Source organism: Athalia rosae, chromosome 6, assembly GCF_917208135.1.
Source record: "Athalia rosae chromosome 6, iyAthRosa1.1, whole genome shotgun sequence".
Classification (NCBI taxonomy): domain Eukaryota; kingdom Metazoa; phylum Arthropoda; class Insecta; order Hymenoptera; family Athaliidae; genus Athalia; species Athalia rosae.
Window position 1 is genome coordinate 12,961,991 of NC_064031.1, and position 15,679 is coordinate 12,977,669.

At 42.6% G+C, this 15,679-nt stretch overlaps 1 protein-coding gene across 5 annotated transcripts in view; it reads right to left on the reverse strand.

The window, feature by feature from the left end:
- LOC105690854 (disks large 1 tumor suppressor protein) overlaps positions 1-15,679 on the reverse strand; it is a 311,797-nt gene that overhangs the window by 157,527 nt on the left and 138,591 nt on the right. The window lies entirely within an intron of this gene.

Here is a 15,679-nt window from a genome sequence, read left to right on the forward strand (position 1 = left end):
ACACTCCACGCGATATTATTCTCTCCTTATTATTATCCGTTATTCCCTAAACGAACTTATCGCTGCCTCACTTTTCTCCCTGGTGTTTCGGGATACATTTTTTTTTATTTATTTTTTTTCTTCTCTTCAATTTATTTCACACGTTCCACACAGGCTTATAAAAATTATCCTCTAATTTTCGTGCCGTACAAAAGTAAGAAACTTATAGTCTATATTTTGATTATTTTCATTTTTTATGTACATATCTTCCCTCCGTCAAAAGACGGGGTGTATTATCGACGTACCGAGGGGGACTTTTAACCCCAGAGGGACCGAGTTCGAGTTCGTCGAAATCCATGGTGGGTACTATTGTGCTTCGACGATTGCGATGGTCGTGGCGGAGTAATAATCTTGAATGGCCGTGCGAGGTGTCGGTCGAAATGATATCGCGGGCTCGGGAGGGCCGACCACCGTCTCTATTTACGGACAGAAATTTTCCCTCTGACGTATCTTTGTTGCACAGGTAAACGAGAATTTCAGACGTCGTACCGCGGGCAACGAAACCCTCCGGAGTGGTTCCACGTAATTTTAGGAGGTCAGATTTATTCCATTGAGTGGTTGTTCGTGTTACCGAATGATATTAATGAGAGAGCCAAGAGGTTTCCCTCGACGTTCGGCTGCTTTGGACGACGCCTTCGTACCGGAACGAGTCGGTACAGTCGCATTAGGAAGGCCGACAATTTTTTTTATTTTCGACACATATTTTCTGCGTCTTTTTATCGGTGTTCGGAAGACAAATCTGAAATCGATATCGGATGATATTTTGAGCTCTCGCTTCTCGAAATTTTTCGAGACAAAAAAAGAATAAAAAAAAAACTTAAATGGCGAATCTCCTTCTGATTACGGCATGAAAACTCTGCGCCGGATGAACTTTTCATACGTTTATTACGCGGTGAAAATTTTTCCGCTAAATCAGAAACATGCGGAGAGAACCCCGTGACCGAACAACCCTCACGCGTCGGAGATGGACTCCCTTAATCCCCGGGCTCCCCGTATTTCGTATAAGGCATGCAATTAAAACTTGGCGAAATCCACTTGGCGCTGAGACACGACTACTCTCTGTCAAGGGCGTAGGGTGAAGCGCTTCCAAAGGTTCAACGCACCACGTGTGATACAAACTTGTAGTTTTTTTTTTCTGAGCTATTGAAACCTTCCACCTTTTTTTTTTTTTTGTATTTCGATTTTTTGTCAAAAAGTTGTCGTCGGTTCGCCGTGTTACAATTTAGAGAGACGTTGGCTTTTTTTCTTTATTTTTTGTTTTCTCTCTCTACAGCAACAAAGAAAATGGTGAATATTTTTATAACTTGGTATTGGTTTCCGATATGAATAGGAAATACAAAAATTTCTCGCGTCTGGCGTAGCGTGTTACGTATAGATATGTATAGCTAAGGGTTGGTCGGCGACGTTCTTGGATTTATTTGCGCGACTCTGATAAATTTATCACGTTGTGGTCCGGAGTGAGGAATCGTGTTTTCAGTTTCACGAATGGTAAAGGTGCAGCCGGAGAAGAAATAGCGGATAAAAATCCAAAGTAAAAAAAAAAACCACGCAATAAAAAGCGCGAAACTGAATATATGGAAAAATAGAAAAGGAAACGCGCGAAGGCGCATACGTGCAGTTATTCGTTCCACCCGTCGGTATTTTTCTTCTTTTTTTTTTTCTTCTCTCCCCCGTAACCCCCAGATACCTCAGTTTACATCATGCGCGATCATCTCCCACACGCCGCGTAGAAAAACCTCCCCCTCTAATGCACCCTGCTGCAGTGCAGAATTACGTTCGTCCATTTATGTACAACGATTTCCTGCGTCGGGAGCTTTTACAGGAACATCATCGCCGATACTTCACGTCGTTTCCTTTTTTTTTTTTTTTTTTATTATTTCGAGTTTCCTTCGCTCTTGTTCATCCCTCTCTTTCCGAGGGACGCGGACAGGGATGAGATCATTACTCCGCGAGATAAAGGGGTGGAATTTAGGAGGTTTTAAAATACGATTCCGCGATAGGGACGGACGAATACGGTACAAACGTACAAACCCAGGTATACACGTATATATACATACGATACGTAGAGAATAAAAGAAAAGGATTGGATTCTACGGAGAGGGGTGAGCGCGGTCCGTTTCGGTAGAACAGGCGAAATGGTTCGAGACTAATAAACTACGTTCGCGGGAGGTTTGGCTCGCGGTATTTCGTGCGGTCGGTGATTCCTGGCACTTTGGGCCTCTCGCCAGACGCGGATAGGTTACCCTTCCAGAAAACTGTGAATTGAATATCGATCCCGAGACCGCAAAATGTTCGCTCTTAGACTCACAGAATTTCGCCGCAACTCGCGGGTCGGAGGGTACGCGAGTTATTTCAGTAGCGAAAAAAAATATAAAGCAACCGACACCTGCCGCTAATTATGACAAGAATCACCTACTTTTCGGCTAAATATCTCGCGCCTCTTTTTCATATATTCTTTAAGAATCCGTGTACTTTTTTCCTCTTGTCTCATTCATGCGATCTAACAAAGGTTCCGCTACCGCTACGCTCCCTTTATTTGTGTAACTTTGACAATGGGGTTCGAGTCATTAGCGGTGAAATTTCACCCTCGGCTTTCGAGATGTATGTACACCGGTATATCTGCGCCAGGGTGGAGGCTTGAAAAATATTTCCTTTTCGCGGCTTATTCGGTTTGAAAAAGGACGTTAGCCAATCTTTGTTATCTCGAGGACCGATACAATGCGGCTTTGCGAAATCAGCAGCCGCCTGGTGATCGTAAATTCTGTCATTAGCTGTACGACAAAGTTTTGAATTTGCAGTGATTTTTTTTTATTCATTTCGAGAGTGTTCTCGTATTTTTAGCGCGATGGAAAAAAAGGTCCGTCGTAATCCGCCGAATGAGATTCAGGGCGAAACCCTAATTAAGAACTTACAATACCGAACGGCAGCAGTTCGACTATACTGCGTTTTGTAAGTTCGTCGTGGGAGTCTGGAAGACCGATTAATCAAGGAGATTTTATTACACTGAAAGGTACTTTTGTGCCCGCGATATTATCGGATATATATATATATATATATATATATTTTATAATTAACAAGTTCTGAAACTACTTAACTAATACTGGCAACCTTTTATACAGATATAGGTACGGCCTACCACGCTGACGTAACCCGAAAGTGGAGGGCTTTAATCCACCCTTTGGGCTGAAATTTATCGAGTCGTAGAGCGCCAATAATACGATCGTCGATGAATTTCATTACACTGTACCGTCGAGATTATTCTACGTCATCGTCGCGATAGGTGTTATCATAATTATTATCGTTGTCGTTACCCGAGTACATCGCGTTGCACCTTTAGGGTTCACCGAAACCGTACGTAGCAGAGGTAGGTAGGTCGGTAGATCCGTAGATTGGACTACGACGGAGAACACATACCTATGTAACAACGGAGATAAACATATAGTTTCTACTCTAAGGTATACCCAACCTACATTCTCCATTAATTAATGCGCGTTTGTATGCAGACACCGTGAATAGAGAGGGCAAAGAGTCGGGGGGGGGGGGGGGGGGAGGTAAGGAGGGCGGAAGGGTGAGGAGAAAGATACAACCCCTATTAGATAATAGTAGTCCGTAGAAGCGTGTGTATGAAGATGTAATTCCCATGTGCTCGTGGAACGTGAGGGCCAACTGTTGTTCGCAAAATTTGGACGTTATCAAATTGAATATCGCGCACTCGGAAATAATATTTTTTTCGTAGCTCGAAGAAAATGAATGTAGAGATCGCGGGCGCGACGAAAAGATGAGAAAGAGGAGAGACGAGATAAGATAAGAATAGAATACGGTTTCAATAATACCCGAGTGATGCGGGGAGTGATATTTTTCCCGTACGTACGGTCGTATGTGAGAACTTTGGCGTTTCGATTCTCGTTATTATCATTGTTATTATTGACTCCGACAAAAGCCATCTTGTCGGATACGAATCAAAGAGAATTTCTTTGCCAGGCCAAAGAAAGAGTAGAAGTGAAAGTGAAAGTGGGGAACCGGATGAAAGGGGATAATAATTTTTATTACCTCGAATATTGAAAGTTGTTACGGGGATTCTCGCGTCGGGGTTATATTCGCGATTATCGATCTCCTTTCCATTTCTCAATTTTTTCCATTTTCGTCCTTCCGATTGTGAACTCTAATTTACTTGAAATACCGAACACTGTGTTCGACTGAAACGACTATTGATTCATTTTTCTCAGAGAAACTCATCCCAGCGCGGGGTCAAGAAAATCTCAACTGCGGTCGAACACCTTGAACGTGTATGAAACTACTCATCCTAAAACTTTAATTAGATTGAAATTGCCCCATAAATCACGTACGAAATACTTTCCAACGATGAATACGAGAATAAAACCGCGATCATGCGGAAGGTGAAATCGCGCGTCAAATTTCATACCCTCACAGCCCGCTGAATCGATGCCAACTTTCGGATACCTTTAATCTTTTCGAAAATTTTAAGGAGGTGGGAAAAGAAAAAATAAAACTAAAGGGAAAAAAAAAAAAACACCCCAACATACACGGTAAACCGTATAAAGTGTGACAATTTTTTTTCTCAGAAGATTCCGGCCTGATGGGATTTCATCACAGCGAAGACGATCGCGAGGGATAAATTCGGCTGGAAATTGTCCCGTCAATCATATCGATATCACCCTCTTCGGAATTTTCTTTTTTTTTTTTCTCTCCTCCCTCTCTTCTCCTCTTCCCGGGCGTACAGTCATCTTCCGTGAGCTGTATCCGCTGCGCGTAAATTTACGGATTATATGGGGGCCGAACCGAAATTTTATGCCTGTTACGTGCGAAGTGGGGATTTATATAGATGATCTCTGTAAACCGTAAACGAATAGAGCTTGTAATTTTTGTCTCAATATTACGTAACCGCAGGTATATCGTGCGTTAAGTTGAACACCGATAACTACGGCGAACAAGCCGGCGTGAGTTCGCGCAGAAATCCTCGATAGCAGCCATTATCTATAATCGTTGAATTGATTGCCAATTTGCGGCTTACAATGATAGTAATTAAAGCTCAGTGATTAGCAGTCTAAATTACGGGCTCGAGTCGAAACATCGAAAGGAGTTAGTTACTCCGCGATTCGGCACTACACGCGTCTATCGATTTTGTAAGCCTGAAAATCATCCCTCGCTAAATATTATTGTTTTTCCTTTTTATGTTTTTTTTTTTGGTTTTTTTGGTTTTTTTTTTTCCCTCAATATCACGTTCGTTACACAGGTACGTGTTCCGAACGTCGAGTCGGACACTGACCGTTGGTCAACGTCGACGGGATAAGTAAGTGGCGAGCGACGGGGTTCGGTCGAAAGCGTCGAGTTGCCCGGAAAGGGCAATGTGTTGATTCCGACCACTTCTAACTCTCACGTTTCTAGGTATACCTAGGCCAAGCTGTATTACAGGGGGAGCACATCGCCATCGCGTCTCGGACAAACCCTCGTTAGGGAGACCATCTCTCACCTTGTTTTCTGCGAGAAGTTAGAGGGATGGGTTTAAGGTGGTCGGTGTAACCGTCCGCTCACAGTTCGTTAGCCAATGATATTTCGTCGCCTTAGCGGAATAATAGTTTACCACCCGGAAATCCGTCGGTACTTCTGCGTTTCCACCGACCACACTTATTGTTAGCGAAACGTGGCGGTCGCGTTCGACTCTCGTATCGGTCTACGGACGGACAGCTTGTACGACGAAATTGGTAAGCAGGAGCGAGGAGAAAATCAACCGCGTTTCTCGCCATTTTAATATCTCATCAGTTGATTGTCAGATTTTCACCGCGGCTCGAAAGATTGCTTATGAATATTCCACCGAATCTCCATGAATTATTCCTCCCGCAATTACTGTTTTTATTTGAGCTTTCATATTTATCACATTCGCATAGATTCGAGAAGCAAATGGTGCGAAAAAACGGAAGCTAGGGAAGAAGGGAAAAAATCAAAAATCAAATGAAAATCATAACGTCTACGAGATCGACATCCTTGCTAGGAAATGAAAAGTTTGCAGTTTCCAGTTGGAAGAAAGTTTTTTAAAGTTGACCCCGCACACCCGTCGTATTGCGTCCCAGTCTAGCTGCTCTAATTCTTTTTTTTTGTTTTTTTTTCCTCTCTTTGCTTATATTTCTTCGTTACTTTTGTCGCTGATTTTTTTTTTTTTTCATTCTTTTTCTTTTTGTTTCTTCACAGTCCTCAAGTTCCACTCTCGTGATGTACTACCGAAGTTTAACGATATTTTACAACCCCCAGAGTCATCCACGAGGCACGGGGAAAATCGCACTCGCCCTCTTCACCAAGAAAGTTAAGCAAAATATAGCTCGCTGATGTTATTTCGAAGCAGATTATTACTGTGTATATTTTTGTTGACTGAATTTTAATGAATCAATGAAAGTAAAGTTCTGCAGGCAATCAAGGCGAATGAGATTATTCGATAACGAAATTAGGGAGGGAGGAAAAGAAACGAACATAGGTCATAAAATTGCCGAATCGTCGCGGATAACGTGCCCTCATATAATACGAGTATAACGGTCAACCGCAAGAGACTTTGCTACGAGAAGTCTTGGGGTTATAGAAAATTTCTAGTCGCTGGTTATCGGAGAATTTCTCGAAAATTGAGTATTTCAATTTGAAGAATTCAACTTTCCAGAAACGAAACTAACGGTCGTATTTCAACGAGATTCCGAACGACTTGAGCTTACAGCACTTTGAAATTACATTTCTAACAAGTTTCCTTTGTTACGGGTTTCTGCAAACGGTCAACGTTGCCATCCCGCGCTACCTTCTTCTTTTTCTCGATGTGAAATAACCGAACTATATGAAAAATAATAAAGAAAACGAAATGTAAAAATAATAAGCAAGAACAAATCCGAAGACATCCAATTCTTATCGACTGAATAATTTCACCGACGGAATTGCCTCGTCTGGTTCGCTAAATCGATACGGTGTATGCGAAGATAAAGATAAAAATTCATTGAGAGAAACGGGTGAACAAAATCCATTGTGTTATTACTTTTCTCAACACCTGTACAACGTACAACCGCTATTTTTTTTTCTCAACGAAATATTCGTCCAAAAAATATTATTTTCTCATCAAAGTTTATCACCTAAAGGCGCTCCGAAACTACGGAATTGTAATCGAAGGCGAACGCAGCTTCGTCGAACTCGTATTTCGAAAACACCTTAATTTACGACGAAATAATTATTCCCGGATCAAATTTTACTCAAAACTAATTGTTGAACGTATCGATTCCGTAAACGGCTTAGAGCATGAAAGCGGAGATGAAACTACCGCGTCGCCTTATTTTCTTATTAGCGAGATTTCCAAGAATCGTAGTAATCTCGTTAATGGGATGTAATGAGACGGGGAATAACAAGAGTTAGACATTCGTATCGGAAGTTAATTCGAGTGAAATTTGAAAATTCAGTTGCGATCGAAGATCAAAAATTTTTCGGCTGTTCACGAATGAAAATAGCTTGAATGAAAAAAGGAATACGTAAATTGAAAATTAATGGAATGAAGCGAATAACAAAAATGGGATCATCCCTGGAGTCGAAATGCAATTTTAAACGTATACCAACACCATGGAGTCGGTCGTTCGACGCGGGGTTGTCAATATTCAATTTCGTTGGCAAGTTAATGGTTCCGGGTAAATTAACTTTCCGCCTCGCACTCAATCATTTAACTCTTTCAGGCCGGGCTTTACACGTACCACATACACCTGTCTTGTCCTTCGCTGTGTACGAAACGCTATAAATGTGAAAATTTCACCAATACATTGTTCGCTTTAATACGTGGGCAGTAACACAATTTATCGAGTGAATATACTTGAACAATTTTTACTCAAATTCTTGAAATTTCATCTTCGAATTTCGTACGTTATCACCGTCTCTATAATTTTGTTCATACTTGTTGAATTTGCGTAACAGCTGCACACAAAAAAAGTGGTTTGTACATTGGACTAAACGCAGCTACGTTTTTTTTTTTTTCTCTTTCACTCAATTTTCCACTCTCAACGCTCGAGCAAATTTCAAACTGTCGTCCTCTCGTTCTACAGATTTTATAAACGAGAGCAGATATTTTATTTTTTTTCTTTTCCATTTCATGATTATCATTCGACGAATGGAGCGTCGTAATTCGAGGGTGGATAAGAGTCACCTAATCTCCAGCAACGCTGATATTGTTGAGAGAAGAGAGCTCAAACGGACAGAGCGTTGAACAAAAAAGGAAACCAAGCGATGTAACGAACGAATAAAGTCAAATATCGCAGCGATGGAAAGCCGCCGGTGACTAGTGTATTGTTCATCCGCTTTGCACACACGTTCGGTGGATTAATGAGTACGCGACGCGAGGTAGAAAGAGATAATTATACGAGGGTGTTAAACTGTTAATTGTCTATACCGTAGGAAATACGGGCGGGCGCGAGAAGAATTACGCCGTCAACATCGCCAAGTGGGCGTCCTCGCCACGTATACTTTTCTCCTCACGGCAATTAACCGTGAACAACCGCGTTTCCTTTTTTTTTTTCGTCCTCCCTTTGTTTCGTCTCAAATGGAAAAAAAAAACAGAGTCCAAAATATCTCGCGAGATGCGTCTAGCTTTGCCGTTACTCCTCCGATGTACGGAGATCATTCTACAAAAAACGTAGTTCATTGTAAAGATGAGAATATGAAACGAAGCAACGAAATAAAATTGAAAATAAATAACGACCATAAATAGGAATAATAAACGCGGAGGCGAGGACGATCCATACGGAGAGCCATACAAACGAATGAATGGTTGAATTTGAATAGGCATAAATTTGTAATGTATGCCCCAAAGATATATCGTCGTGGTACAACGTATACGCGTAATCCGATAATGCGTAATGTACGCGAATCGGCGGTGGACACCGGGCCGGGCAGGGAATGAACGCTGCAATCTGTTGGTAGCACGCGTCGTTTCAAAGGATGGTCGGTTGGCAGGTAGCTGGAGCGATGATTGCGGGGGGGCTGAAATAAAAGCAAACCCCCCGGCCAACCGACCGACCGACCGACGAACGAACGAATGGACTGGTCGACCAAACATCTGCGTTACTGACTGGACTTCGCGTGCACGGGGAAACCCGGTTTGTTTTACAGCTCGGAAAATATCAGTGCCGAAGCGATCGTCCTCCTAGTTTACCGATCAACCGAATTTTGGAGCGATTCTCATTTATATCGAGCTTATTCAACGCTTCCAATCGTCCGTGCGACGAGCGAACGCGTACAGCTACGATTAACCCCCGGAACTGGATTGTTTGCGAGGCGATTTTAGTTCTTACCTGATCTAAACGATTCACACGCAAATACGATGAAATTAGTGTAAATCTGCGAGGATACGAATATGAATATACTTATTTACAGGCATTGGTTTGTTCGGCTTTCTAGCCGAATGGTTTTTCAACGATTCGTATATCGTCGAAGTGTTTCTACCTCGTCAATCTCTCCGTTGCCTCCGCAAGCTGTTGCGGCAATAGTCAGCCTATCGATCTTTTCTGTACCAAGAACTCGCGTTTCTTCGTCCCTTCTATTTTCTTCGGTCATTCGTTTTTTTTTCCTTTTTTTTTCTTTTTCTTTGTACACTTATTTTCATTCTTTCCCTTCATTCCTTTATCTCCTTTTCCTTATTCTCTCTCTCCACCTTATTTCCACCGAGTGAAATTTCTCTCATTCTTCGCAAATAGATGGAACGTACGTACGTCGGACAAACCCGACCCTCGGCACGGGGTAGCATCTTATTTTCCGTTGAAAATAAAAAAGGCGAACCAAAATAAAAAGAGTAGAAGACGAGAATGAAAGAGAAATGAAAAAGCGAAGGAGAGACAAGAGATAAAAGAGCCCTTCAGATGCACGTCCCACAACTTTTTTATATTTCTTTTCTTCGCGCCCGCCTCACATCAGAAATAAAAGATGCATAAAATCAGTGCTGCTTCTACACTGCGGTTTACATTTCTGCCAATAGATTACGGGACATTAAAGTTAACTACCGTCTCTCAGGTATATACATGTATGTATACCTATCCACATGTGCCTGTGTCACGCCCGTTGAAAAATTCAAAGTTATTTTACTACCGGTGTTGCGAACAATAAAACTAAGAGACAAAAAAAAATCGAAGGGAAAGAGAATCGAAGAAAAGTTGAGAGAAAAAAAAAGTTTGCTTCCTAGTGTATATTTTTATGTTACCACGAAGTTCTTCGACCTGAAATTATGCCATGGGTATGAGATGAATCGCGAGAGTGAATAACATCGACGAGAGAAAAATGAATATTTTATATTTTTGTCAAACGTTGAACACGGGACAAGAATCAGGGTGGATGAAAAATGCTCTGATAATTGATGAAAAATAAATTGAGCATTGAGAGAAAATGAAAAAATTAAAAAAAAAAAAACCAGCAATAATCCGTTAAAATATCGACAATACGGATCGTCGAGTGCGTGAAGCATTATGAAATTGGCGGCGCGAATATGATAGCACCGGGGATGCATCGAGCTACAATCCTAACACGGGATCACCGAAATGCGAAAGGCGAGAACGCATTCGGCGATAAAAATATTGATGAATATCAAACGCCGCGTGATTGAAGCTCCGTCACTCCGTCCCTTTAAACCGTATCGCGAATCATTTGTACACCCTCGGTGATCCAGGGGACGGAGAGGGAGGGTATCGATGCTCGATAAATATGATTTCGAAAAAATCGTCAGCCCTAAAAAGCATTTTCAAGCTGTTTCGAACGTACATATTCTGGTACGTCTCTGTTCTTTTTTTTCTCCACGTTTTCTGCGAGCATTCCGGATTTGCAAATCGGTCGGTTATCAGATCGCAGAGGATCTCCACGTCTACACTAATCGCATGTAGGAATGACACTGAATATTCTTACACCGACGCGTACGCCTCGTTCAATATTCCTAGGAGCTCGCTTAAGCCTGATTAGGAAGATAATCCAAGTTCTCTTAGGGGATGGTTATAATAATTCATCGGTATAACTCGGTGTACGGTAAGAAGACCGAGAGGGTATACGTACACGGGAAACTTGTTCCATATATCCTTAGCCCGAGAGGATAACGCCGTACACACATGCGGAGTCGAAATCCGTGGGAGTAAAGATATCCTCAAAGAATGGAAAAGACGAAATTGTTCCTCTTAGCGCAGCGGCGGGGAAGACGGGGGGGGGGGGGGGCAAAAACAGGGAAAGCGCGACACCTATGAAATATCGTGCATCAGGTGGATGTAATAAAGCTAAGTAATACCGTTTTAATGCCAGTCGCTCAGGGCCGATTTTAAACCCCGCAAGCTCGCCCGAGGATGAATGTATCGCCTTCCGTAACGCGGCTCCATTTTTTCCATCCCTCGCCTATCCGTGACCGGATCGCGTGACGGGAAATTCCCTCGATTATTGTTGTTGTTGTTATTGTTATTATTATATCATCTCGTTTCGTTTCATATCAGGGTGCGAACGTGATTGATTTCGTTACGACGGCCGTACCGCGCAACGTTATACGGACGAATAACGCGCGAATTTGTGTAGGTATACCGCAACAAACGATGCGAGAATAATCATTTTTTTTTTTTCTCGTCACAACGTCCCCCGCAACGAACAACCCGGTGAATTATTTCTACTGCAGGGATTGATAACCAACGTTTCGCTCGCGATAACAAACTCCGTTGTTTCGTCGATTCGATTATATGCATACTCAATTAGGAAAAATCCAATTTGATTCCTGAAACCAGACTGATTGGTGTCGTTGGTTTCGCTACTATTTTTCATCGGAATTACGTATCGCCCGGTTAAAATCTGTGCGACGAAGTATTCGGCCGTCGGATGTGATCCCGATTTTGAAATAAGAAAGCTGCGCGGAACAAGATCGCGGTATTTTCCCTATTTTTTTTTATTTTTCTCGTCTTCTTCTCCCTGTTAGGGATTCTGGATTAGAGGGGTAAAACGTTGGCGTCAGTCAGTTTTGACCGAGGTTGGCCGAGAGAGGCGGAGTAATATTTCACCGAGGCAAGTCGCAATAATCTTAGAAAAAGGATCGCGCGAGCTGTTTCTCTTGGGATGAAGAGCGGGCGGGACGAAATAAGGGAAGATAATAGTCCGGTAAAGAGACGGATCTTTTCGCGGGCGATGCTCGAGTTTGCTAATGGCACGGCGCCGCGACGCGACACTCCGGAAAAAGCTCCACCACCCCTGCTGTAACTATGGTTCGTCTGCACGCCGACGCGCGAGACGTAGCCCAGTCATCATCGTCATTTCTCTCTCGTTTCCACCAGCGCGATCACCTTCCCATTTCAACTTCGCTTGTTCTCTAGCGGCTTTCTCGTTCCCCGCACATTCCCGTTATAATTCATCTCGCTCTGTGCGAAAATTTAGTGAAAAACAAAAAAAAAAAAAAAATTCTGACGCGAAATTTTCCACCCCAGGATTTAGCAACGGGTTATTCGCTGCGCCGCGGGTCGACCGTTTCTCTATTTTTCATCGCCTTTTTTTTCCTCGAAATAAAAAAGAACGAAACAAGAGACGAAAATTAAAATGAATAATTTTACCGCTGAGTGGACGAACAGGTAAAACAATTAAAAAAAAACAAAAAAAACAAGGAATTTAAACGACAAACAACCGGGTTCGTGAAATTTTCTTTCCGAGCGTTTAGGTTTCATCCAATTATGAGAAGGTAAAATGTGTTTTCCCGTAGCAGTTTTCTTTGCATATAGTTACCCGTTAGCCAGGCATGTTGCGGAATCGAAACGGGCGTATGTATGGAAATGAAATGCTTCATAAAGGGCGGGTCGTATAAAAGACAACAGCTGGCGATACACGGTGCTTTTATACGTACACTCCGCTATTACACGCGGACTTTGTCGAAACATGGCTATGCGAATATGCGACTCTTGACGGGAAATATCGGTGCCCTTTTTGGGGTTCGATAAAAAGTCGGATGAAAAAAGGAGAGGGAATTCGAGATCGCTTCGGAAGACGAGAAACACGGGATATCTGCAGATCTCGAAGAAAATCCGAATATCGTTCGATTATCTATCAGCATCCCGTCAAAGTTTCAAAAGTATATCGATTAGCTATCGGGCTAGCGGTGTTCCAGGGAATAAGAGAAGTGCAAAGTACACATAGAGTCCTCTGTACGTAACGTCAGATAAGTGAGTACTTTGATGCAAGCGGGGTAGTTTTGAGTAACACGAACTACGTAAACTTTAACTATGCCGAGGTGCGGAGGAGCTGATAAATCCTAAAGGATAGAAAAGTTGCTGCTTCGGAGCCGAAGGCGTTGGGGCCATTTGCAAGTTGGTCGGTCGGACCGCCGCGGTGGTTACATAAATCTTCGGGTTATCTGCTCTCTCTCTACTTCTATTTTTAACCCTCCCCCACTTTTGACTCGCGATCACGGAGAGAAAAGAAGAGAGCGCGTGTCGAAGCTAAGATTTATTCGGCTTTTCGCCAAGCAAACGAGGAAGTGGGAAGCGCCAGGGGAACGGAGGGAGGGGACGGGATGAAACGCGAAGAAGTACATTAGAACTTTGAAGATGTGAGAAAGTGGCCTAGTGAAAAAATGACGTAGCATAAAAATGAAGAAAATAAAATATCACGTTTGCTTGAAAGGCGGAAAACTTTGGGATATCCTCAGGCATCACGATTTTCTACTTTTTCTCTTTCTACCCAGATAACTTATTGTATTAATGGCCCGTAGGGTCAAATCCCAACCGGGAGTCACTTTTTCACCAAAGATCGTATCGTCAATACGTGGATAGAAAATATTTACGAGACAATAAAGAAACCTCATAATTCCTTTTCTTTTCTTTCCTACCCCAAGCCGACTGCATCGGAGGGTGAAAAACGCGAACAGATAGACTCAATATTCTCTCCTAAGAGATTAGTTCTCGTCAGCTGCGTCGTCGACTCAGAAATGATTCGAAAAATGATCAAAAACGTCCTGCTTTGTTTATCAACGAGGAAATCGAGGAGTGAAAATTATTAACATCGGTGTGAACTTTGTTGGCGAATCGGTTAATCGTGGGTTTATCTGACGCAATATCGAATGGAACTTTTCCAAAATTCTTTCGGCTATAGCACGTAATTCGTCGTACGGCCGTCGTACCATCCGCCCCAACTTCGTTTTACCGGTAGTTTATTGCCCCGTGGGACCGTGTGCTCCCCAGCTTCTTTTTTACGGTCCGGATTGAGCCTGAATTTTAAGTAAAAACCGGAAAAAAAATACCTCGTAGATTTTGAAGCAGCGTTAAATTCGATCCGGGTAAAGAGGGGAAAAACGTCGACGATACCCAGTGATATTTTTACGCGCTACGGATCGTGTGATATCTCATTGCGACGTGATAGGGTATGGAAAAAGAAGGTGGTGAGAAGAATAAAAGAGAAAAAGAGATGAACAAATCCGGGAACAGGAAGCTCACTTCCTACGCGTCGCAACTTTTCGGACCAGTACACTTCCCCGTACGAAATTTTTCTATCCCGCGAGTCGGGGCATTTGATCGAAAACCATTGAGAATTATCGCTGTAACGGTTGGTAGGTTACACGTTACACGTAACGGCTGGTTCGAAGGATAATCCTTTGGTTCGTTCTCGTGCCGAGTGGATCGAGATGTTTAGCATCTCCGATAATCCAGGTGGAAGAGATTCGGTTGATTAAGGCGAGTAAAGTGATTCGAGCAGCTTAATCGTAATAATGAAATTGCAATTCACTGTCTGCCGGATATAAAGTGACGGTGAAGTGGTACGAGGCAACGGGTTACCGTTGGTAAAGTTGTACGTCAATTACCGGGAGCATTATCAGAGGACCTCTTCGCCGGTCTCTCGTTTCTCCGAAAATTTTGTAAGTCGAGTTGACACCTCACTTCTACCACCGCCCGTCGTGAGAATTTTTCCGATTACACCACGTCACGAAAAGCTATTATCGATGGAACGAACGTCGCGACGCTACGGAAGACAAAAGCAATCAGGGAGAAAAGGACAACGCAAAATAGGACGACGTCGAGTTTGCATAGATATATACCTTTTTCAGCATCTTTATCCACAATGACAATGTTGGTATTTGTGGTATCGGTCTCTATGGTTCGTCCTTAAATTTCAATTTCATCAAGACGGGGCGGGATGTTTTCTTACATAAAGCTGCCGGTTCACGGTAAACTTCGGAGATGACGATATCTTCCGTCGTTCCAGATTATTCAAATAAAATCCAGAAGCTAACGTGTTACGGCGTTGCAAGTTTTGTCGGGGGTACGGGGAATTGGATAGGTTAACGCCAAGGTGCCGGAAACGTTGGCAAACTGCAGCTTGTTATAATTACGTTATCGTGGCGCATTAAATTTTCAAATATCAAAGTTTCCTTCACGCCATTTTACGTCCTGAACGCGATGCTTGAAAAAAGGGTCGTAAAAAACCCGAACTCATGGTTGCGGGTTAATTGAATTCTTAATTGAACGACGGTTACGCAATGGGACGCGTTGCTTACTTGTCAATGATCATTATCACACACCCCCAGAAATAATTAATTTAAAAATTGTCGAGAGAACCGAAACGTACGCATAACCGGACGGACTACCGATAAAATAACTGATTGCAATGAAATGAAATTGCAAACATG